Source organism: Amblyomma maculatum, unplaced genomic scaffold, assembly GCF_055883805.1.
Source record: "Amblyomma maculatum isolate TAMU_Amacu unplaced genomic scaffold, ASM5588380v1 scaffold_15, whole genome shotgun sequence".
Classification (NCBI taxonomy): domain Eukaryota; kingdom Metazoa; phylum Arthropoda; class Arachnida; order Ixodida; family Ixodidae; genus Amblyomma; species Amblyomma maculatum.
The window spans coordinates 1422990-1445938 of NW_028146740.1; the positions used below are offsets into that span (position 1 = coordinate 1422990).

The following is a 22949-nucleotide window of genomic DNA, read 5'->3' on the forward strand; positions in this document are numbered from 1 at the left end:
AGCGGCCAGAGTACGAGCTTTTGGGCTAAACCGAGCCTTCGCACACCTCTAACGGTAAGGGCCGAATTGTGCCTCAATCTGGAGAAACCACATTTGCGGGTTCTGGGGTCAGAAGGGTGAAAGGCAAAGTTGCAGCAATGAAACGTTCTGCGAGAGTAAGGGCGGCTCTGTAGAGCAGGTGCCGGCTTCAGTCATCCTCTAGTCCTAGATAATCAGTTGTAGATGTGGTGCTCTAGGTCGGAGGGAAATATAAGCTTCCCACACATTTTAAGGCATAACCAAACTACTGAGCTGTGGCAGCACGTGCCTCCGGCCCAGTGCATTCTTTGTTGTCCTCCTCTTGTGCAGCCGCGCTTAAGGCACAGCCAAAGAAGGATGCTGCAAGGGTAGTTTTTCTAACCAATTATTCCAGTTTATTCTCATATTTTATGTTGAGCTTCTGTACTCTGTGAAATTTCTGGAACTCAGCGGAGAGTACTATAACTGTCGCAGCATTCAACAAATTCTTTTATTACAGTTCTTTCTCTGCATGAACAAGACAAATTTATATAAAAAAAGGAAATGAATACATAACTCCTCAGGGCTGTTTCTTGGACAAGTTAGTGGGGTTTACTCATTTTGGTGAGGCCTGAAGTGCAAAACAGAGTGACGTGAAAGAAACACAGGGCAAAGCGCTAACTTGCAAATGAATACTGAGCTCACAAAAATATTGGGGGAAGGGGGGGGACTTAAACTCTTCCTTTAAGGTCATGGCATGCCAGCGTTAATGGCACCAGTTGCCGGTTTTCCTTGTGGACCTTGTAGACACATTTTGCCACTCACTTGTTCAGAAGCTTTTAACTTGCGGCTGCATTGTCCCATACATAGTCGCAAGATACTACATTATAAAACCACCGCGACAAAGATCTAAAGCACCATTTTAACCAAGCCACACAAAGGTATCTTCGTGGCCTAGGGGTCCTGAAGGGCTGGATTCCGATTTCACCCTTCCATGTCACACCTGTGTTGGCAGCGCCTACCAATTCGGCCATGCCATGTCTCATGCCATCACACAACTCAATGACTAGTCATGCATGACCATGTCGTCTGCCAGCTACCACTTGCCAGAGCCATGCCCATGATTTTTTGCTCATAATGCGGACAATGGCTTTTCTGGGGGACGAAGCCTTTAATGGTGCTGAATGGGAGAACTAGGGTTGGAACACTTTCATCCAGCGATAGAACTAGAGCAGTTTCTTAGCACCAAGAACAGTCAAGAGCAGTCCAGGCTGCACTTCAAACACAAGTTTGAAGGACGTTGCCTGACATCAAAAACACTGCATAATTGCTGTTTCACTCCTTTTAGCAGAACATTTTCGAGAACATTGCAGGATCTGCACTGGAGAAATGCGTAAGCATGCTCATTGCTGTGTTGTCCGCAAGATGTGTCAGCGGGATTCCGAGAGTAACAGATACTGCGCCTTTCCTTTCCTGTAAACCAATTATAGAAGGGTGGTGAACTGTGATGCGTTCAATGGAACACTGGTTGTGTTCAACAAGGGGCATGCGATATACTGTGTGCAGCAGCAATGCTCAGGCTTTCGCATTTCTCCACTGCAGATCCTGCAGAGCTCTCGGAATTTTTCAGATTGCAGTTGGCTGATTACCTCTCTTTACACACTTTCTAACCATTCATACCATTTGTGCACGCAAATCACGTCCTTTCCCGCTTGTTCACGTTTCAAACATTTCAAATTTCCCGCCACTGGAAGTTAGTACCACGTGACCCGTTTAGATGTCGCCATTACCCCTCTAATTAATTACCTAGTTAACCCACATGCATCAAATTATTTACCCAGCAAGATTTTTTGGCCCTCTATCTAATGCAACCATTCTTTTTCTTATAACTTGTTTCGTTCAAATGTAATTGTGATGACAATTCTGGTGACATGAAACTGCCGATATACCTACATAATGCTGACGCATTAAAATGGCAGTGACAAAGCATTACTGCCCTGTGCAGTCATACCTATTTGACACATGGTGCCTCTGTTGCCACAGAGGACATGGGCTCAACTTCAATGTCTTAGCCGTGAGAAGCTGAGGAAATGGAGGTTAGCATTTCATTTACAATCATGCCAGTCACAATACTGCGGTCTGGCTAGCGGTGGTGATCGTTCAAGGGGCAGAACATGCACACCCTCTCTTGGCATGCTACTGCACTACTCCTCACTACTTGGCATCTCTGCTCCAATCCGCCTAATGCAATGAGCTATACGAGTACTGATGCGACAGCATTTGCTGACCGTGAAGAATGTCAGGCATTCGGCGTCAGTGTCCATGCGAAGCCTTCGCCTACTAACTGTGGCAGGTGGTGTTAAGAGGTATTTCCCGCCCTCCATTTATGGGAGAGGAGGGAGATATTTGGACACGAAAGATACAGCAAAGTTGAACCAAAAGCCACGACGAATAGAAATAGAATATAATCGTGATTGGAATAATTGGAGAGTGAAAAAACGATGGAATTAAAATTGGATTGGTTGAAACATTCCAAATTGACTCTGGCTATGAGGGACGCTGTAGTGGAGGGATGCAGATAATTATGACTAAGTGAGGTTCTTGAATGTATGTACTCTGAAATCGCACAGCACGTGGGCACCTTGCATTTTGTCTCCATTGTGTAGTCAAACACCCAATGACCAAGCCACCACAGTGCACAATGAGAGTAGTAATACATTGGTGAGTGAATTTCGTCTGCAGTCAGTCGAACTAACCGTCCTTAAATTTGTTTTTCCTACAACAAAACTTCCTATGAAAATGCTCTTCATGAACCGTTCCCAGCACTCGGAGGTGTCAGGCATTGCCCCTAGTATGTGGGCCATTCACTTCTGATCTCTTCAGTAGGCACTCCAATCCTGAGTGACCCTAGTTCATTGCTGCAGAAGTGGTGGCTGCACAGGATATTGGTGGCTGCAGGAGACAGGATAAAATGGAAAAAAGTCCAATTGACTTATTTTCAGTAATGCTACTGCACATGTGCGAAGCCTTCTTCTCTATTTCTACATAGTAGGGCAGCAGTTCACTGCGTGTGTGAAAACCATGCTGTTGCGCAATAATTACATGCATTGCTAGCATGTACTCTGCTCTCAGGACCGCATGCATTGTCACTGCCTGTTATTGCAATAAACGAAAAGACTCTGCCAGGCATGCCATCTAAGAGATCAAGTGCCGCTTGGAAAATAAACCCACCCTGCTATTGTGAAAGAATTTCTGCAGAAAATACGTGAGGGAGACCCGGTCACCCGCCCTGTCAAACATACTTTGCCTGACATCTGCAAGAGGAGGCGCGACTGGAAAAAGGTCTATAGCAGAGCTACATTGTATGTGCTTAACAAAGTTGTTTGCTGGGTTAACTAGTATAGCATCCTAAAATTTGAAAGTGCTTGGAAAGACAAGGACAAGAGAAGTGGACGAGACAAAAGCATTTGTCCTTGTCTTTCTGAGCACTTTCACATTTTAAGACTGCAAGTGCTGTTGTGTATAGCAATAAATTTGGTTATTCATAATTTGTCTGTTTTTTATTCTTTTTTTGGCTATTCATGACAAGCTTACAGAGGGGTATTTACATGACCTCACACGTGCCGCTTTATTGCCCAGAAGATAGCTTTTGCTAAGAAATCCGGAGTAAATTGTGGTGAGCCGATGAGACATGCATAGCAGTTTTTTGCAACACTCCATGAACAGCAAATTGGTGGCCACTGTGCTGTTGGTGAATAGACCAAACGCGCACGCACAGTTTTATGTAATGTAAACCAAGGATTAAAAAAAAAAAGGCGGAGCACTGCAGCTGACTGAAACCGACGACATATTATTAGTCTTCGTGTAGTTCTGTTTGGAGTATTCCTTATACTTTATCTAGTTAGTTAATTAGTTGAGATTAATTCTATTTTTTTTTATATTCAGTTTAGGCCCAAGTACCCTTAAGTTTTAGAGGGGGTTCAAGTACAAATGACCCAGTTTTTTCTACTAACATACTTCCTGCATGATTGTTTTTTTCCAGCATTTAAACAAAGTGTGCAAATATGAAAGGAAAAGAAAATACCACATGACTACGGTCTTGCTTTGCTAAAGTTTGAATTATCCGAATTCAGGTTTTATCTTGCATGAAAGATGACAGAATCCTCTTCATGAGTATGTGGCTTCCGCCCACACTGAAAATCCGGAAAGCCCGTCTTTTTTTTTTTTTTTCTTTTTTTTTCCCCGAATCAATGAAGCATACACGCCCACTGTTTCAAAGTGAGCAGCCACCGCCACTGTCAGCCAACTCTGACAAAGCTTTTATCGAGCTGTCCCACTGACAAAATTTGGCAATGGCAAACACAATGATGATCCCCAAATTTGGTCCAAACCACCCTCAAAATTTGACTTCGTCTGATTTGGACCAAAACCGACGTTCAGGCTAATTCAGCTATGTCAAGCATGATGGTGACTTTCAAATTTAGTCCAGGCCACTCTCTGCTGAAGCTGGATTCAGTTTATTGACAGGCACACTGGACAGCACTCAAAATATTGTTATGTCGCTAGTGAGATCATGTGTGTAACAATGCAATAAAACAAGGTGAGCGCTTGTTAAAGAACAGAGAGCACGTGCAATTAAAAAAATCATAGACTTTTTCCCGAGACGTGGTTACGTGGTTACAGGGATGATGACAGTGTTTCACCGCAAGAGATTCCTTCAGTCGTTTTTATGCAATTTCAGTGCCAAATTAAAATAAATCCTCAATTCTTGGATATTGTAGTGCTCGATCTATACTAAATCAGACATTTTTTTTACACCATAATCTAATTTAATACATATTGTTACATTCTGGTCCATGTTTTGTCCCTTTACAGGTCCAATGGGCACATTCAAGTGCAAGGCCCTTAGTAACAATTGTGCAGCAATAGTACCGTGTAGCTGTGCACTATCAGACATAAAGGGCCAGTTCTGGAAGGCCTTTTTGGTGTCCATGGGATCAAAACATAAGTTATAGTCCTGTGCATTGTTGATAAATTCAGTCTAGCCCCACCATCCACTGGTTGTCCTGGTTAGATGACTTGGTAGACAAACTGCCCCACATGAGTAACAGTCCAGGGTTCACTCCTTGGACCACGTCAAATTTTTCACTACTGAAGCTTCTGGAAAACTTATATAGCTTTTCTTTTTACCTGTATGGCTGCACTTATATGGGTGCTAATGAGTAAGTAGCCTCTATTTGAAGTCTACTTTATCTTGTTTCCACTAAGTATACATTTGACTGATCTAGCAGCCAATGCGTGGTACTGCTTTCTTTGATACACATCGCATAATTCAGCACTCTGCCTGAGATGAGCAGTGCACCTGCTGCTAATCATATTGCTGTAACGCATGTAGCTCAGCCAGAATGTTCTCCTCAGTTGAGCAAACCAACCGTTTTCTGGTCGGAGCATTTCATCAATTAAAATAATTAGTGGACAACACACTTTGAAACAAAATTATCTTTATTATTTCAATCAGTAAGCTACTATCATTTGCTTACCATGCATGAAACATTTTGTAGATTTTGAACTGTATACTCACCACAAGATGAGTTGAAACGGTTCCGACTGATAACAGCTACAAGTGAATGGCATCCATCCTTCCACCAGTGTTCTTGTGATCTGCAAAGAGCAAGGCTCCTGAAGTGGAAGCTGCATGGGCCACAATCTCCACATGAAGTCTTGTATCAAGGCATTTCTAGAACAAAAGAGTTTATTCTAGTAATGTCGATAGGCAGTTCATTGAAAGGTTTTACAGACACAGCTGCTTCTAGCCAAGGAGGAGCTTCAGTTTCTTGGGGTGTATTACCATTTTGTTTTTGTTCATGAACTTGCCGCAGAATACATATCTTTATCTGCCAACAGAACTTTTTTTTTATGTACTTTGTTCTTTTCAAGGCTGAAGCAGTACAAGAAAGATAAGGCTGCAAAATAGATTGATTCTTGTGGTAAAGTCTGTGAAGTAAATGAAATAGGCTTCTGCCACAGCAAGAACCCTCCACCTAGTAAACAATCTATTTCACTCCGGCAATGTAGTGCAAAGAGCGACGTGTCAAAGAACGCGAACTAAAGAAAACTAAGCGCTGTTAAAGCTGATCACACCATCGATCACTTCAAATCTTGCGTGCACGTTTCTGTACGGTCCTGTCGTTTTTCAGAGAATAACTGGCACTTTTTACATCGGAAACAATAAATTACTTTCTTCCTGCCGATACATTCCGAACATGTTTTTAGTGCGCTCGCCCAAGTTCTGTACTTGCCCCCACGCATTGACATTATAAATGGCACTGAACCATTTTAACCTCGCAGAAGCCGCTGAAATCATTGTACTCTCCTAAGCTCGTTTCCGATGCACGGACATTTTTTAAACAGGAGCGAACTTACCAAGATTAGGTGAATTGCGCGTATCGGTCGGTGGTCTCGGTTCGCCGACGTTGCAAGTGTACGACAACAATGTTTTAGCACAGCGTTTAAGGGTCTGGTTGCAGACTTATAAAAACTGGGAAAGCATATGACAACCAAAGAGGAAATGTAACAGCATAATAACAGCGCATATTTCTGCCTCTAACGCCGTACGTTAAATGCTTCAAGCACGGCGCCATGAAGAAAAATGCAAAAGCGAATGCAGCGCCACTACTGGAAATTACAATTGCAACTTCATGCAAAATATTAGTAGCAGAAAAAAGTTCCCTTCTGAATGACATCTAACGACATGACTTCAACATTTAGAACTGTATTCTTGATGAGAAAGCCGAGTATGTTGCATCCTAAAGAGAAGAAAAAAAAAATGATTGGTAAGTGCCGCCATCTGCACCGCTCGCAAATGCAGGTTCGGCGCCCTATTTGAAATAATTATTTTAAACGAGCGCATGTTTGCGCAGATAGACCTCGCAAGGGCCGCTTTGCTCCATCGAAGCATTTGACGCACGACATGTAGCAGTGATCGCAAGGCACATCCGTGCAGACCTGTGAGGAACCAGTGCAAATGTGAAGATGTTCCCTTGCTCCTTTTTCTTCTCGCAAGCAATATTCCAGGCACAAATAGAAGTGACTATGAAAATACTACTTTGCAGAGCCCAAAAGGAAGAATACACTGACGCTGAGCAGTCCCATTACGAATCCAACTGGATTGACATGTTGGAAAACAAGTGGCTGATTTGAGCCTGGCAGTTTTGTTGATGTGCTCAACTGACAGCAACTAGAGCACAACTCACCCTTGACGATTTTTTTTTTTTTTTTACTTTTTACAGTGACTCATGCTATACAGATATTTTATAAATGCACTAAACAAAGCGGCCCAAGCATACAAACAAGCGATAGTTTGTTTTGTCTCGCACTCTTATTTTTTCCTTCATGCATGAGCGCCCACACACTAGGAGGATGAAAATCCTGCAGGTTATGCACCTGTATGGATATGAACGAGGAATGACCAATGATGCAGCATTTGTCCAAACAAAGGCACATAATGCTCTTGAAGAGCCTATAGAAACTCTCAAATTGAAATAATCTTATACTACAATCCTTCTTTTTTTTCTGGATGAACACAACGCTTATAAAATATGTTCTGTAATGCAAGCACCTTTCCTGTCATCAGCAGGACATCCGCAGCTATGCATCTAAAACTTGCCGCCACTGTGGGGAAGCAATATGAAATGCAACAGTAAGATGCACTGCTTTGATCTAGCAATCTTTTTCCGCCTCAAATGAGAATTCAGTGTACTCACCACGTTTACAACTATTACAAGGTCCTTACTACCCATCCGGTTAGCCCCTGAATTTAAATCTCCAAAATGAGAGGGCATGTGCTGCACTTAACATATTTGCTAAATATGCACTCAGGCACAACAAAACACAGTGCCTTTCAGGTCTTGCAGACATGCGTTATGTTCATCTGTCAAGAAATGTCTAAATACTTGCGTGTCTAGTTAGAAACAAGCCCCTATTTCACAAAAACTGGAGGGACTAAAAAATGTTAGGAACTCACACAAGCCGCACAGTTTCATGCTTGCAGAATAGCAGCTATGTTCTTCTACCAAGCACATATATGACCAACTGCTTATTTCTGTTATCTGAAACTGCTTCCCCAACAAAATCTTGGCTCTTCAGTAAAACTTCCCATCATGTCAGAAAAGAAAGAAATGAAGCACCATACAACACTTCCTAGCTGCGCCATAGAACTGAGCAGTGTCCACTTTTATTTTTTTGGTAAAGTTGTTTTTCTTTTTTAGATACGAAATGGCTGTGCTATTCCAAGTTTGACATTGTGTCCACTCCTATCTTCGTCCAAGTTGGATCGATAGTATGTATAAATCGATAAATAAAAAATGAAGCTAGTGTGACTCGATGAAAATAATGCTCGGCACTTTCTGCACATAGGAAAGTACAAAACACTAGCCATGCAACAATGACTAGCATCTCACAAGTAGGTTTCCATGGATATTGTGTACGTTTTTATGTAGGGGTGTCTTGCACTTTTTTTTTTTAGGTGAAGAGGATGCGATAGTGTGCAACAGCAAAGAAAAAAAAATGGCAAGAGCATAGCCGAACAGGTTCCTCATCGTCATCCTAACCAGCCTGACTACACCCACTGCAGGATAAAAGTCTCCTTTAATTCTCTTGTAAGGAGGAAGATGAGCATGCAGGAAGCTCAATGTCGGCAGCCACAGCCAGTTTGCTCAAAGTGGAAGACAAATCATCAAACTGCATGGGAGAAGTTCTAATTAGGCATTAACGCAGATGATGATGATGATGGTGCCATGGTCAGAGAGAAAGTCAAAACCTGAAATGGTGTCACAGCAGCACGACGAGAGAACAAATTCTATGGTACATAATGAGCTGTGAATGGTGGCCCTGGCCGTGCAGGCAGTCAAAGGCGAAAGACACTGCGCATTACGATGTGAGAAGCGAAAGATCAGATAATGTTGTCCACACTTTTATTAGCAAGTGCAGTTTCCTACACATCACAGATACAGTAGCACCAGTATCAACAAGGAACGGCCCTACATTTGTTGACGTATTCGCAGTTCTTGCCTCAGGCAGTAACTAGTTTTCCTGGGGCAGAGATGCAGCAAAGAAACCGAGTGGCATTATGAGGATGGAGGCGAGTAGGCAGGTGGTGAGTGGAGGTGTCAAAGTTGTCTGCAGGACAGACGTGGCCGGGGCTCAGGAGGCGCATAAAGTCAGGCACATCTGCAGGTGGCGACAATGACGCACAATGTGACCAGAAACTCTGCACGCATAACAAATAAGAAGGTTGTCATATATGCGCCAGGAGTCCACACAAAGAGGGGACAGTTACGTAGGAATGAAGGTGGCAGGCTACAGTGGAAGGCGGAACGGGATAAACATGTCTGACCAGATCTGACGTTGCCATACATGAGCGTTATTGCAGCAGGAACCTGCAGATGAATGAATGGCAGCACTTCAGTCACTTGCTCTCAAATCAGCCTGAAGGGTCATGGCCAGGCTAGATGGAGATCCCCAAATGTCCTCAATTAGGAGTAGCTGTTATATTACCTCCCCAATCGCAGTCTTTAAACTGGTCCAGCAGCAAGCTGCTGACGGAACTAAGCTGGAAAGTGATTCAAAGTGCACAGAAGGTGGCTGAACCAGAATGTGCTGCTTTGCTCCTGGCAAAGCATGAATATATTGGCAACAGTGATAGGGTTTAGGACAACTGCGTCAGCCTCAATGTTTTTGAGAATGTGCTTTATCTGATCCATCTCTGGCTGGAGACTTCTAGATGTGTACACAGGTTCACAATGTCTTCAGTATAACTGGTGAAGGATCCTTGCAGCTGGGTTTAGGCTCACAAGTACTGTTTGGAACACAGCTTTTGTATGCAAGGGCAGCCAAAGATCTAAGAAAAGGCGCGTTTAAAAGCAGACTAGGTGGTGAAGTTTGCTTTGCGGTTTCTGCTCTACAAACTGGCAATGCCTTTCACGTAAAACACCATGTCGTTCAGCTTCACAGCGTCGTCTCCCTGGTTGTGGACGCTTAACCGCTTGTAAGAGGTAAGCCAATCCTATGTATCTTGGTCATTGAACCCATTGAAAATGGCCGGGTCCCACTATCGACATCAAGGTCCCTACATACCTATCTTAATGTTTAGCCAGCTGTGGCGACCTAATCCTTGAAAACTTCATCTCATTCGCACACTTAATTTTCTGCTGCCCCTTGCTACACGAAGTCAAGAATGTAGCACAAAAATAAAGAACAATGGACGAAGAAGAACACATAAGGCGATTGACTAGTGCTGGTCAATCATTTTATATGTCCTTCTTCGTCCGCTCTTTATTTTTGCGCTAAATTCTTGACTTCATGAATCATCAACTAGCCCGGCAGCAAGCTACACTTGGGAGGGAACGAATAAGGTTTGCCACATGAGGGACGGCGCACCAATTCAGGATCTCTGAACAGAACAGATACTCAGCTTAAAGGGCCACTGTCCGGGAAGGCCCTTTTAAGAAAAGGAGCCCAGTGTTTCGATCAGGTACCGGAGATAGTCTGTGCAAATATCTACAGCGACACGCGCGCCGCAAAGCATCGAAAATACAATTCAAAGCTCCCTCATGCTCTCCTTTGAGAAGCCAGCTTCACCGCTCCCTGCGCTGGCCCGACGGGCGCCGATAATGACGTACGTATCGGGAACGACGTCCATTGGTCCGTCTAGCTGACTGACGGGAGAAGGATGGGTGTCTACCGCTCGCAGCGCGCTTTTCCCTCGCCACGGCCAGACTGAATCCAGCAGCGCGCGCTCCCTCGACCGTTTTTTTTTTTTTCGCGCTCGCGGAGAGCCACGCCCCACCTCCCGCCAAATGCGGAGGAGGAAGGGGAATTTGTATTGCGGAGGCTAGACGACCTCGGGCAGGAGAGTGAAAAACCTTTGCGAGGGAACGGAAGGAGAGAGGCAGGATAGAATCGGGTGATTGCGGTGGCTGTAACTGCGTTATTAGTTACTCTTTTCAAAAACATTTTGCGGCCTTGCGGTCCAGGGGCGAAGTCTCACAGTCACCGGGGAAGAAAAATATCAACGAGGTGATAGAAGGATGTTCGGGATATAACCAGCCTTTATAAATAGCATTCGTTGATTAGAATAAGCATTTGACTCAGTCGAAACGTCAGCAGTCATTGCCTAAGGGTGTATATGAGCCGTATGTGAAAGTATTGGAAGATATCAATAGTGGCCGCATAGCAACTATAGTCCTCCATAAAGAAAGTAATAAAATTCCCATAAGGAAAGGCACTAGGCAAGCAGACACGATCTCCCCAGTACTATTTGCCACTTGCTTAGAGGAAGTATTCAGAAACCTGGAGCGGGAACAATTATGAATAAGGGCTGATTTAATACATTGCCTTGTTAATTAACTCAGTGGACAAATTACAAAGAATGCTTAATGACCTAGGCAAGCAAAGCAAAAACATAGGCCTAAAAATTAATATGTGGAAGCCTACGGTAATGGTCAATAGCCTCGGATAAGAGCAGCAGTTTACAAAAATTCCGAGAGCACTGTGGAATCTACACTGCAGAAATGCGACAGCCTGAGTGTTGTTGGTGCACAAGGTGCATCACATTTGCTCTCATTATCATTACCAACTAATTGCATCGTCATTGTTAATTCCATCACTGTCATTATCACTAATTGCAGCATTATTGTTATCGCTACTATCATCCTCACTGTAGACAAGAAGAATTATGATGTGTTTCACGATTCCGGGCATGGCGCAGTAGGTTAAAGCGCTCGGCAGGGGATCCGAGGGATGGAGGTTCGATTCCCGGTGGAGATCGGACTTTCATTTTTCTAGATTTAAGGACGAAGTTTTCAGCGCAAAGGCATGCGGCCAAAGGAAAGAAGAAGAAGGAAGACTATAGGGCTGAACACAGCGCAGTGTTTGTCCCTATAGTCTTCCTTTTTTTTTTTTTTTTTTCTTTGGCCACGTGCCTTTGCGCTGAAAACTATGTCCTTAAATATAGAATACCAACTAGCCCAACAACTTACTCTACTGAAGTTCATTTTCCTGATGACGTTACTTTCGGTTTTGGGTGATGACGTCATAGGATTGATAGCTTTGTCTGACCGGACGAACAAACGGCAACAGTATGAGCCGTTGAAGGCTTTCACCTTAATAGGTACACGGGTGGAAGCAGGCACGAGCATTTTGGAACAGCTCAGGGAGCAGTGGTAATGCCACTTTGGAGCAGTAAAACGAGTGTTTTGAAGCACTCGAATTATGCTTTGGAACATGTTTCTAGGGTCAAGCACTTTTAATAACTACAATTTTTTTTCTGATATACAAAAAAATCCAATTTGATTACTTTTTATTCAAGATTCAATGCTGTACTACCTATGCACGCATATCTCAACATGTAAAGATGGTTAAAGTAACACAGCTGACTAAAAGCTTTTGCCCATTCTGACTTGACAGCTTTAGACATGTCCACGCTCAAGCACCACCACTACCTTGGAATTAAAATAAACAAGCTGCACATCGCCACTTTTTGATTCCGCAGCTGTGCTGATAAATTCCTGGGCACTGCTCAGTAGTACCTTCAGGAAGGATAGATGGCACTGAAGGGTAGCCTTTTCTTCCTTAAGTTTCTTTACTTCATGGTTGTCTCCCAGTGACTCATGTTTTCTTTTAAATAACACTGGGGCTACACGTCAGCAACAGGCTTTCTATGCCTTTCCAACACTCTTGAAAGCATTTCTTGCAATTAACACCGTCCTGGCATCACCCCCATAATGCTTCAAGTATGCTTTTGTCTGATGTAGACTGGACAGGTTTGTTGTTAACGATTCTATAGTGAAGTACACACTCATTTTCACAGCAGAACTGTTGGAACAACTCGTGTAGTTCTTTGTAACTAGAAAAGTTTCCTCAACAGCTCGTGGTAGTCTGTGGCAATTGCTTTGCTCCTTGCCCTCACTTCTCTCACCACCGGCGATTCAAAAGGCTGGGAGAAGTTGCTGTCATGTGCACAAAACATTTTTCTCGCAATTAATTCCTCCCAGTCGTTTGTGACTCGTTTTAGAATAACTTGAGATCAAAATATTTCTTATGCTCGCTTTTCTAGTTTATTAAAATTTTATATGTGTTAGCTAGGCCCAGCCAAGGTGCATTGTACCTCCACCACTAGTGTGCTGCCATCGTTTAAACTATGACGACCCTTATAGACCAGAATACGGAGGGTAAATTGATCGCTGCCATATTGAGGGCGCTATAAGGCTACCTAGAGGTGCTGCAGCGAAATGACTGCTCTGCACTACCAAACAAGGTGGCCATGGCTATTCATAGCGCTTACGCCTTTACGTTTCTTTGAAGTTTTCACAACTTGCTGCTCACAAAATCGTCAAAATTGCATTTCTGCCTCATGGAAAGGCTGTTCTACACATCTCGCAATGGCAGAGGCAAGCACAGCGTCCACAAGTGGAGCGAGTGGTTCGGTTAAGTGCATGGTACCTTTCTATGCGAAAAATACTACGGTTGTGACTTTTCTTACCCTCGCGTGGTGTCTGCAAAAATTTGTTGCAGTCCGCACCGCACAAACAGGTGGCATGCCACAAGTGCGAGTAAACCTGATGTCTCCGTTTGCATTTCAGCAAGGAAGTGCCTTTTTTTTTTTTTAACAGCCATGATAAGCAACGCCAACCAGTCACAAAAATAAGACCTTGATATCTCCTGTTTGGTTGATGTGCTGCTGATTCATTCTTCAACCCTGCTGGAAAGGAAAAAAAAACAAAAGAGACACCGGGGAATCATCGCCAATGAGAAGCATTCGCTCGCAGTAGCGGCATGTGGTCTGTTTTGTGAGGTGTGGGCTGCGGCAGATTTTTTGCAGTCACCACGCAAAGGTAAAACATATAGCAGACTGCAAAGGTTTTGCTGGTACATGGGACATTACTTGGGGGTGCAAATCAAATCAGAAAAGTCACAGCCATAGCAAGCCTGCATGCAATGGTACCATGCGCTTATAGGAACCACTCACTTCACTTGTGGACACTGTACTTGCCTCTGCCCTCGCAAGATGTAAAGAATAGTCTTGCTGTGAGGCAGAAATTAACTTTTGACCATTTTATCAGCAACCAGTTGTGAAAACTTCAAAAAGAAACATAAAAGCGCAAGAGCTAGACACCCACGGCTGCCTCGTTTGACAACCCAGAGGCATAGTTTCGCTGCGGCAACTATAGATGGTGCTAGAACGCTTTCAAAATGGCAGTGTTCAATTTACCCTCCTTGTTCTGGTCTATAGACCTTTTCGAAAAGTGGTCGTGGGCGCTGCCATATTGAATACTGGGCTGTGCTGCTAGCATAAGAAAAGTTGAGAATTATCTCTCCCAAAGCCGCCCCACAGCCCAGTCAAACCGGTTTCGCCGAGGCTCGTGAAAAGGTCTATAGCACAACATGCCACTGCCCTGCTGCACTTCTCACAGTCACCTAACCAAATTGCATCGAACCGCATTTCTTGTACCTGGCGCAATTAATGGCCCAATACAATTAATGTTAAGCAAAAATCATGTTTCGCTAAATTTTATGGCAAAATACCAAGGCATCAAAACATCATGGCAAAACATCAAGTTTTGGAGTTTTGGAACAATATTGTGTTTTGGGGCAGGATGGCGCAGGCAAAGCAGTTTGGAGCAGAATAAAGCAAACGGAGTGAATGGAGCAGTACTTCCACCCTGCAGGTAACAAAGCTCTGGATGTTGTTGGCAAATGTGTCTGCTTAGGACAGGTAGCAACCGCAGATCCGGACCATGAAAGAGCGATAACTACAGGTTTTTCCCCCCGTATTTAATCCTAGTGCTAGTGCAAATAATCTGAGCGCTGACTGATATAATCTGCGTGCCATGTAATTTAATTCGAGTGCCAAGCATTTAATTAAAGCGCCAGCATATCTATTTCAAGCGCGAGCTCAAATAATGCCAGCGCCAACTAATTTAATTTGAGTGCCAAAGCAATTAATACAAGTGCCGGCAAATTTAATCCGTGTGCCAACCAATTTAATCCATATGTGGAAAATGAATGCAATAGAGGGCTCCAAAGCACGAAACATGAATTCCAGAAATAAATCAAAATTGAGATCATCTTTCAGACAATGCGCCGAATCAGCAAAGTGTCAACGTATAGGATAGCCTTCATCAGTATTATGACAAACATTGCCTTGATGCAAGTGTTTTAAACCTAATGTCTCCCAGAAAATAAAACTGCATTTTAAAGACGGCCGCTTCTGTGCTTTTACAAGCCTGTAGTTTCCTACGCTGCTACAATTACAGCCCAGGCAAATTAAGCACTGCTGTTTGGGTTAAAAGCTCTGCTGTACATAGTTTCAGCCACTTTGCCATGTCAGAGCCAGACTGAATGCAACGGCACGCGCTCTCTCTTTCCGTGGTAGTGGCCGTGTAAAATTGAGAAAGCGGCAAAATGAGATATGTTTCTCTGGCTCCATGTCTTCTCGCCTGAACCAACTCTGCTTTACACTAATCCTTCTTTTCTGCTAGTGGTGTTGAATCATTATTAGAAACACAAATACATTTCTGCACCGGTTGCCATTTCACAAAAACAGCAGGCTGTTGTGTGAAGGCCGAAATGCCATCAGCATGCAGATTCAGTGCATATGACAACCCATAATAAGCAGTGCTTAACCAGCCAATTAGAAGATGACAGTCATATTTATTCACTTGTCATGCGTCTAAACTAAAAGCTGCAAGAGGCGTGTCATAAACTGCAGTTTTTCAGCTGTGCGTGGTTCTTGGTTTTTGCAAGATACAAGAACAAAGCAAAATAGTGCATGCAGATGTGACGCTTAAGCGTCGCATGGTCTGCGAAGTGATCTCAATTTCGATTTATTTCTGGAATTCATGCTTCGTGCTTTAGAGCCCTCTACCGCATTTATTTTCCACATATGAATTAAATCCACTGGCGCTTGTATTATCTGCGTTGGCAGTCTGATTCAATTGTTTGGCGCTGTCATCATTCGAGTTGGTGTTCGGATTAAATAAACTGCTGCTTTTATTAAATGCTTGGCACTAAAATTAAATTACACGGTGCGCAGATTGTATCAGTTGGCGCTCACATTATTTCCGCTGGCACTAGGATTAAATTCAGAAGGAAAACCTGTAGAACAAGTCTAGGATGGAGCGCATTTGGCAAGTTCTTGCAGGCCATGACTAGCAGCTTACCGGTATACCTCAGGAAAACGGTAAACAACAGTTGCATCTTACGAGTACTTATCTATGGGGCTCAAATGTGAAGGCTAATTAAAGGGGTTATACTTAAGTTGAAGTAGATGCATAGAGCTGAGGAATGGAAAATGGTAAGTGTAGTCTAGAGATAGGAAGTATGCAGAGTGGGTCCAAGAAATCAACTCTAAATAATGGCATTCTAGTCGAAATCAAGAAGAAATGGTCACAAGCAGGACATGTATTGCAAAGAGAGGATAACCGATGGTCGCTAAGAGCAACAAATTGAATTCCAAGTGAAGGCAAGCGTGGCAGGGGGCGGCAGAAAGTCAGGTGGGTGGACGAGGTTAGTAAGTTTTCAGGGGTCAAGTGGGTGCAGCTAGCACAAGACCGGGTTAACTGAAGGATTATGAGAGAAGCCTTCGTTCTGCAGTGGGTATAGTCCAGCTAACGATGATAATGATGATGAGCTATGGACAAAGAAAAACCGTATGGCAACAAAGGGCTCCTTTAGCACATAAAAAAGTGAATTAAAAAAAAATCTTCCCACCAGTTGAACCAGACTTGCAATGACCTCATTAAAATGGCCAGTTTGCCGCCACTTTGAAATTAATGGCCGAGCAGTATAACTTTTGGGATCTGCACTCGCAAAATCAATACTGACATATACATTTCACTTGAGAAATCTGTCACCAACGGTGACACCAGCATTTCATCTCTCCTCTTGAGTATACTCGTAACTCCCTGCCACTAAAAAGAAATATTGCTGACAAGTCGTATTGTCTACGAAGAGGCTTCACAAATTCATAAAACATTTAGCGTAAATATATGTGCGGCTCCAACGCCTCAATTCGTCTTTTAATTAAACTGCATGTGCTCTTTTCTCTCTGTCTGAGCACGTGGAGGGGCAGCTGAACTGTGCATGTGCAAAGGTTATCGCGGCGCGAGACTTGTGCTTGACGCGGCAGAAAGTGTAGATAAAGGGACAGAATGGAAGAATCGGGGGAGTCTGGCGGGAGCCCTGCTTGGGGAGCGATCACGTTGTTAGCTGTTGGCGAGCAGCCCGAAGCATCCTGATGTAATGGACTGTGGAGCAGAGCAATACCAGGATGAAGACGGAAGCGATGCCTCCTGAGCTGGGTTTTTTTCTTGAGTTGCAGCCAGACGAGGAGCAATGTATTTTGTACTGCTCGGAGCCCCTTTTGCCATGTCACATAGGCCATCTTCACACCCCACTATGTTTTGTCTTGCCATGTAAAAGCACTGGCCTCTTACTTTTGTAGCAAAGCATAGTCCTGTCACGAGCCTCGACCACATGCTTCGCATTGCAGTGGCGTGCAGTGTTGTATCTTTGCAAAGTGCTTCTCTGCTGACCCGGAAATAAACTGGCATTTTTATCATCATCATCAGCCAGACTATACCCACTGCAGGGTGAAGGCCTCTCTGATATTTCACCAATTGGTATTTTGGAGCAGAATGGAATTCATGTGAATTTGTGACTAGTAGTCGGGCGAGGCCCTGACTCGCGGACCCATTCTTTAGAAGGCGGGGCCTTCATATTAAACTACAAATAGATTAGGTATTTTTAGACCTGCATCATTATCATCACCACGTCGCTTTGTTGCTTCAGCAGCGAGTCATGGCGAGTCAGTGTGCCAGGTTCATCCATGCTATGATAGATGAAAGAATTCAGAAAATGTTGATGAATTCTGAATCAACAGTTCCTGAATTCCTGACCAAACCAAACCGAATTCTGAATCAGGTGAAAGTAACACAGATGAAAAAAGAACCTGGAAGGAAGTGAGGAGCAGTCACAAAAAAAAAAAACTTGGCAGTGAAAGGGTTAATAATAGTGCGCTCTTTGTGATTAGGGTCATCGGCTCTACCTCGTCCATCCATCCCAGAGGTCTTTCATCCTGCCATTTTCCATTCACTTCACGACATCTGCCATCTCAGCATCAGAGCCACATAGTGCCTCATTACCCAGCGGTACGTCTGGCCAAACATTAGACGTTCGCCAGTGGGCCCGCTTGTGTTTTGCTTGCCAGTCCGTCAAAATGACTCACTATACAAAGACTCCTCCCCAGTCTTTCCTGCCATCTGGTTGTTGCTTTGACCACGTTCACCTTGACTTGGTTGGACCACCACCTCCATCTAATGGCTGCCGGCACATTCTGATGATGACTGACCGCTTCACTCGTTAGCTCGAAGCAGTGCCCACTCTGGACATTACTGCGCAAACAGTTGCCAAAGCCTTCGTTTCAGCATGGATTTCCCACTTTGGCTGTTACCACGGATCGTGGCCGCCAGTTTGAATGCATCCTCTTCACTTCCCTTAGCAGTCTGCTCGGCACTAAACACTGCCGCACCACAGCATACCATCCTTGTGCTAACGGCATGGTTGAGAAGCTCCATCGTCAGCTCAAGACTGCCCTCATTGCTCGCCTAGATCGCAAGCACTGGGCTGGTCACCTTCCTATGGTGTTTCTTGGCCTACGCACCGTTTTTCGTCGCGACCTTGGCTGTTTGGTGGCCGAAGTCATCTCGGAGACTTGTTCGTTCCTTCGGCTTCCTCGTCCCAGCCCCTGCAGTACCTTTAACGCCTTTGGGACTGCATTCAACACCTAAACCCAGTCCCACCTCTATCATCTGACCGTCAGATCTTTGTGCACCTAGATCTTGCGTCCTCGAGGCATGTTTTTCTAAGGCGAGACACTGTAAAGGCGCCTCTTAGCCCCCCCTATGATGGCCCGTACCATGTCCTCAACAAGACTACAAAGTCGGCGACTATCCTGCTGGATGGTCGTGAAAGGTAGTCTCCCTGGATCGCCTTAAACCCAAATATATGGAGACACCTCCCCAGGAGCTCCCCTCGGATGTTGCTGGCTTATCTGTCGACATGCCTGCCGCTGAGGCACCCTCATCCCTGCCCCGTTGGCTAGTACATTTCGCCGCTCCGTTTGGTCGGGGGGCCCTGTAGTGCACAGCGCCGCTGTAAAGCGGAGGCGCTAAGATCGGCGTTCACAGCCAGCAAGCACGGCACAGGCTGCTCGGTTCGAGAAGCCTGCCACGCTGGTCCTCTTGTTCTGGTGCTCCGCTGCAACGCCGTAAATTCCTTACATGCTCTTCACTGCAGGACACTTCCTGCCGGCTGCAAATATACACAGAACCAGCACTCCACTGCTTCAATACAATGCTGCTTTAGGCTTGGGCACTACCAGCTTCGACAATAAAGGAATCTGCTGAAGGCCACGGACACAAAGAAAAATTTAAATGAAGCTGTAGTACAGCAGAAGGATCAGAATTCCCCGCAAAGTAATTTGAGATGCGGATCAAAAAGCTGCAAAGAAGACTGTTCTTTGCCCGCAGCTGCGAGGAGCGCTATCAAATGCTGGTGCCATATTCGGTTTGAAGTCGAGCACAGAGACTGGCATTCAACAAAAACAGTATGGAGCTCCTATCGGGATGGAGTCTGATGCCGATTTACGACCTACGGGAAGTCGGCGCAGCCGTGGGCGAGCAGCGCACCACGGGCGTACTGGCGGCCCGTGACCGGTAAGCGAGCCATGATAATTCGCCCCCTTATGTTTCCTCGTGACTGCGGCGACGGGGATTTCAACAGAACGAGTCGGATGTACGGCCTGCATGCGGGGCCCTTTCGGCATAGAGGGTGGCCTGCCTCACTTTGGCAGCGGCACCAGGAGCAGTCCCGACCCAAGTCCTGACCCCTGCCCTGATTCCTGTATTACATGGGCCTGCTGAAGGACCAGCCGTGCGACTCCCAAGGGGAAAACGGCACCCAGGTGGAGGTCATGATTAAGGGAGGAGGGTGTGGGAATTTAAGATTACCCACGCTTGCACGACACGGCTCTGTCTGCCTCACGGGGATACCTCATCTCTTTCCTTCCCCTGAAGCAGTGGTGGAGAGGGCAGGGGCGAGAGACCTGGCGTAGCGTGCCGGGCGGCCCCTCCTTCCCCCTACCCTCTAATATCGATGCACAGCATCTCATCGGGGGGGGAGACGACGCCGCGACGCCAGAGCCCGCGGATGCTGCTATGACCAAGGATAAAAATTGGGCACACCCAATAAACAGCCCAGCCCGGTGGCTCTGCCTCAGTGTTCCGTTCTTCCCTGCCACGGATGTGGTCAGAGCTAGCGGCGGGGCGTTCCGTTCTGAGCACAGAGCCCGAGTCCCGTGAGAACCCCCACAAGGTGTTGTTACATGTCTCCTTGACGTCAGCTCCAGCATCCATTGCAGTGAAGAGCAAGCACAGAGCAACGCCAGGGTTCAAAGCGATCGCTGAATGGAAATGTTTTTTTTTTTCATCTAAAGCACAAATTAGATTAAGCTCTAAAAAATAAATGCCATTGAATGGTACTGTGTCATGCAATATATATATATATATATATATATTACCCCACACCTCCACCAAGTGTTAAGTGGGGATCCAGGCACTGGTAGCGGGCACTGGTAGCGAGAAGAACCGGAGCGGTGGTGGCTTAACTTTTGAGTCAGCTGGTCCGCAAAAGCACTTCCTCTTCCTCCTTCTCGGCTATCTGTCCGCTTAATCAGAACTTCTTCTTTACAATACACATATATAACTGCAAAAAATTTGCACATTTAAAGCTGACAGTGCCCAGGCCTAAAGCACCATTGCACTCAAGCAGTGGACTGCTAGTTCGCAGCCAGCAGAAAGTGGGCTGCTGCGATGAGCAGGCACAGAGCAACACCGTGGTTGCCTGCAAAGGCTCAACTTGAGAAATTATTTTCTCATTTAAAAGCACCCTGAATTAACTTTCAGTATTAAATGGCAATGAATGGCTCTGTGCAAACTAGTATTTTTCATATCTTTAATAGGGCCACTTCATTACATAACTGACGGAGGAATAAACCTCAAACCTCAATAAGGTAATTTTCTCTGATTTAGAATACTTTTGCAGGTGCACCTTACATTGTTTGATCTCTTTTATAATGTTTCCGCAGGTGCAGCTTAAGTTGTTTGATCTCTTTTATAGGTTTTTTGTCTTCTAAAAAAGTTGGAGAAATAGATTGAGTACTATAATAGTAATAATTGGTTTACAGGAAAGGAAAAGTTTTCCCGTGGACACCTGAATCACGCTACAAGGGACGGAAGATGGGAGCGAAAGCGGAAAGAGAGAGGCCCCATAGTGGAGGGCTACGGAGTAATTTTGACCACCTGGGGATCTTTAACATGCATTGACATCGCACAGCACACAGATGCCTCTCCGCTTTGCATCCATCGAAACGCAGCTGCCGGCAGTCAGATTCGAACCCAGGCACTCTAGTCTAGTGCCTAGACCATAAGAATATAAAATTTGACAAACATTTCAAAATTTCAGCTTTTTGTACCATATTTTATGATTTATATTTGAACAAATATAAGGCAGAGTTTGTTTATTTCCTGCACATCAAAAGAACAATGCATTTTATTAATATGAAAATTTTTGTTTATAGTGATGCATCAAAAAGTTAATTTTTTTTACAAATTTATCTGTGTGACTAGGTTTTGCTATTACTTGCAAGCTTAAAGGAGTATAGACCACCTTCACTCTGGCTACGTCATGAAGATGCGGTGGCGCTGTCGTAATTACAGACTTTCGCGTGGTAGGAAAAACAATGCTTCAGTTGCTTTCGCCTATTGTGATTGTGCGATGGTTTGCTGCAGCCGAAAAAATAAAAAACAAAGCACCATGCTGACTAGTTGCATCACCGTGGCATGTGCTGGAAGGCAAAGAACGCAAAGTTTAGTAAGCTTGCACAGGTTTCTTATGGGCGAAGGTCGCCGTAAACAGTGGGCCATCGCAGTGTGGCGCAAAGGCTGGATACCGACACCTTTACGCCAGAGCGGTTATGGGCTCAAAGGCCATGAATAACTCGAGTTTGGCCTTCTTTATGACGCGTAATGGTATTTTGTGAGTGCACGTAAAATGTTGACGAGGCAGCCAGTATATTAATGCGTAGACCTGTTTATAATGTAAGCAATTCCTGAAGCAAATTTTTTTTTCACTTTCTAGTTGTATGTATTATGTGCATAGTGAGCTGCTGCGCATGCGATCAGTATTGCACTCCTCCGTGGTTATATTGTATGGCTAACATTAGCTTTGTTAACCTCAAATTATTTTAAATTTTGTGATGAAATGTGCGTGTGCTGACAGCCACTGATTTGCTCAATTGGAGATGAATTTTATTATACCGAGAGGTTTGAGTGGTATTCACTGCAGCTAATTTTGAATGCGAGTTGTGGGGTTGAGCGTCCCGAGTGACATATGGGCCCCTGTTTCAGATTTTGAGGATCTTTACATCAACTACGTACTGCATGGCACACTGTCGCATTCAGAGTTTATCCTACATAGAAACGTGGTCACGGCGGCCTGGACTGAACTGGGTAGCCCTAACTACGGAACCTGCATGTGGACGCTGCAGCTTGTAATGCAAGCTAAAAGCTTGAATACCCATGAAGAAATTATAAACGCTGACACCAATAACCTCTCACGAACTCAACGGATAGGCATGCAGCGTGGTGATTTAAAGAAATAATGCAAGGATAAGCAAACCTGTACGGTGCCAAGGCACAATGCCCTTGCTACTGTTGCCATGCTTACCAACAACGCTCATTTGGTGCTCGGTATGAAGAATCATCCGAGAATGCAATGATGTTTTGAGCGGAATACTTTCTACCTGGTTTGTGTGTGCTGTTTACGAGCGAGAA

At 44.7% G+C, this 22949-nt stretch overlaps 2 long non-coding RNA genes across 2 annotated transcripts in view; one reads left to right on the top strand and one right to left on the bottom strand.

Moving 5' to 3' along the window:
- The window catches only part of LOC146171905 (uncharacterized), a 263996-nt gene that overhangs the window by 221300 nt on the left and 19747 nt on the right, over nt 1–22949 (top strand). The gene's annotated exons all lie outside the window — the stretch shown is intronic.
- LOC146171915 (uncharacterized) lies at nt 1380–6674 on the bottom strand. Its single transcript, XR_014702673.1, has 3 exons — nt 6421–6674; nt 5579–5658; nt 1380–2949 (listed from the first exon to the last, which is right to left on the bottom strand). It is a non-coding gene; the product is annotated as an uncharacterized LOC146171915 (long non-coding RNA).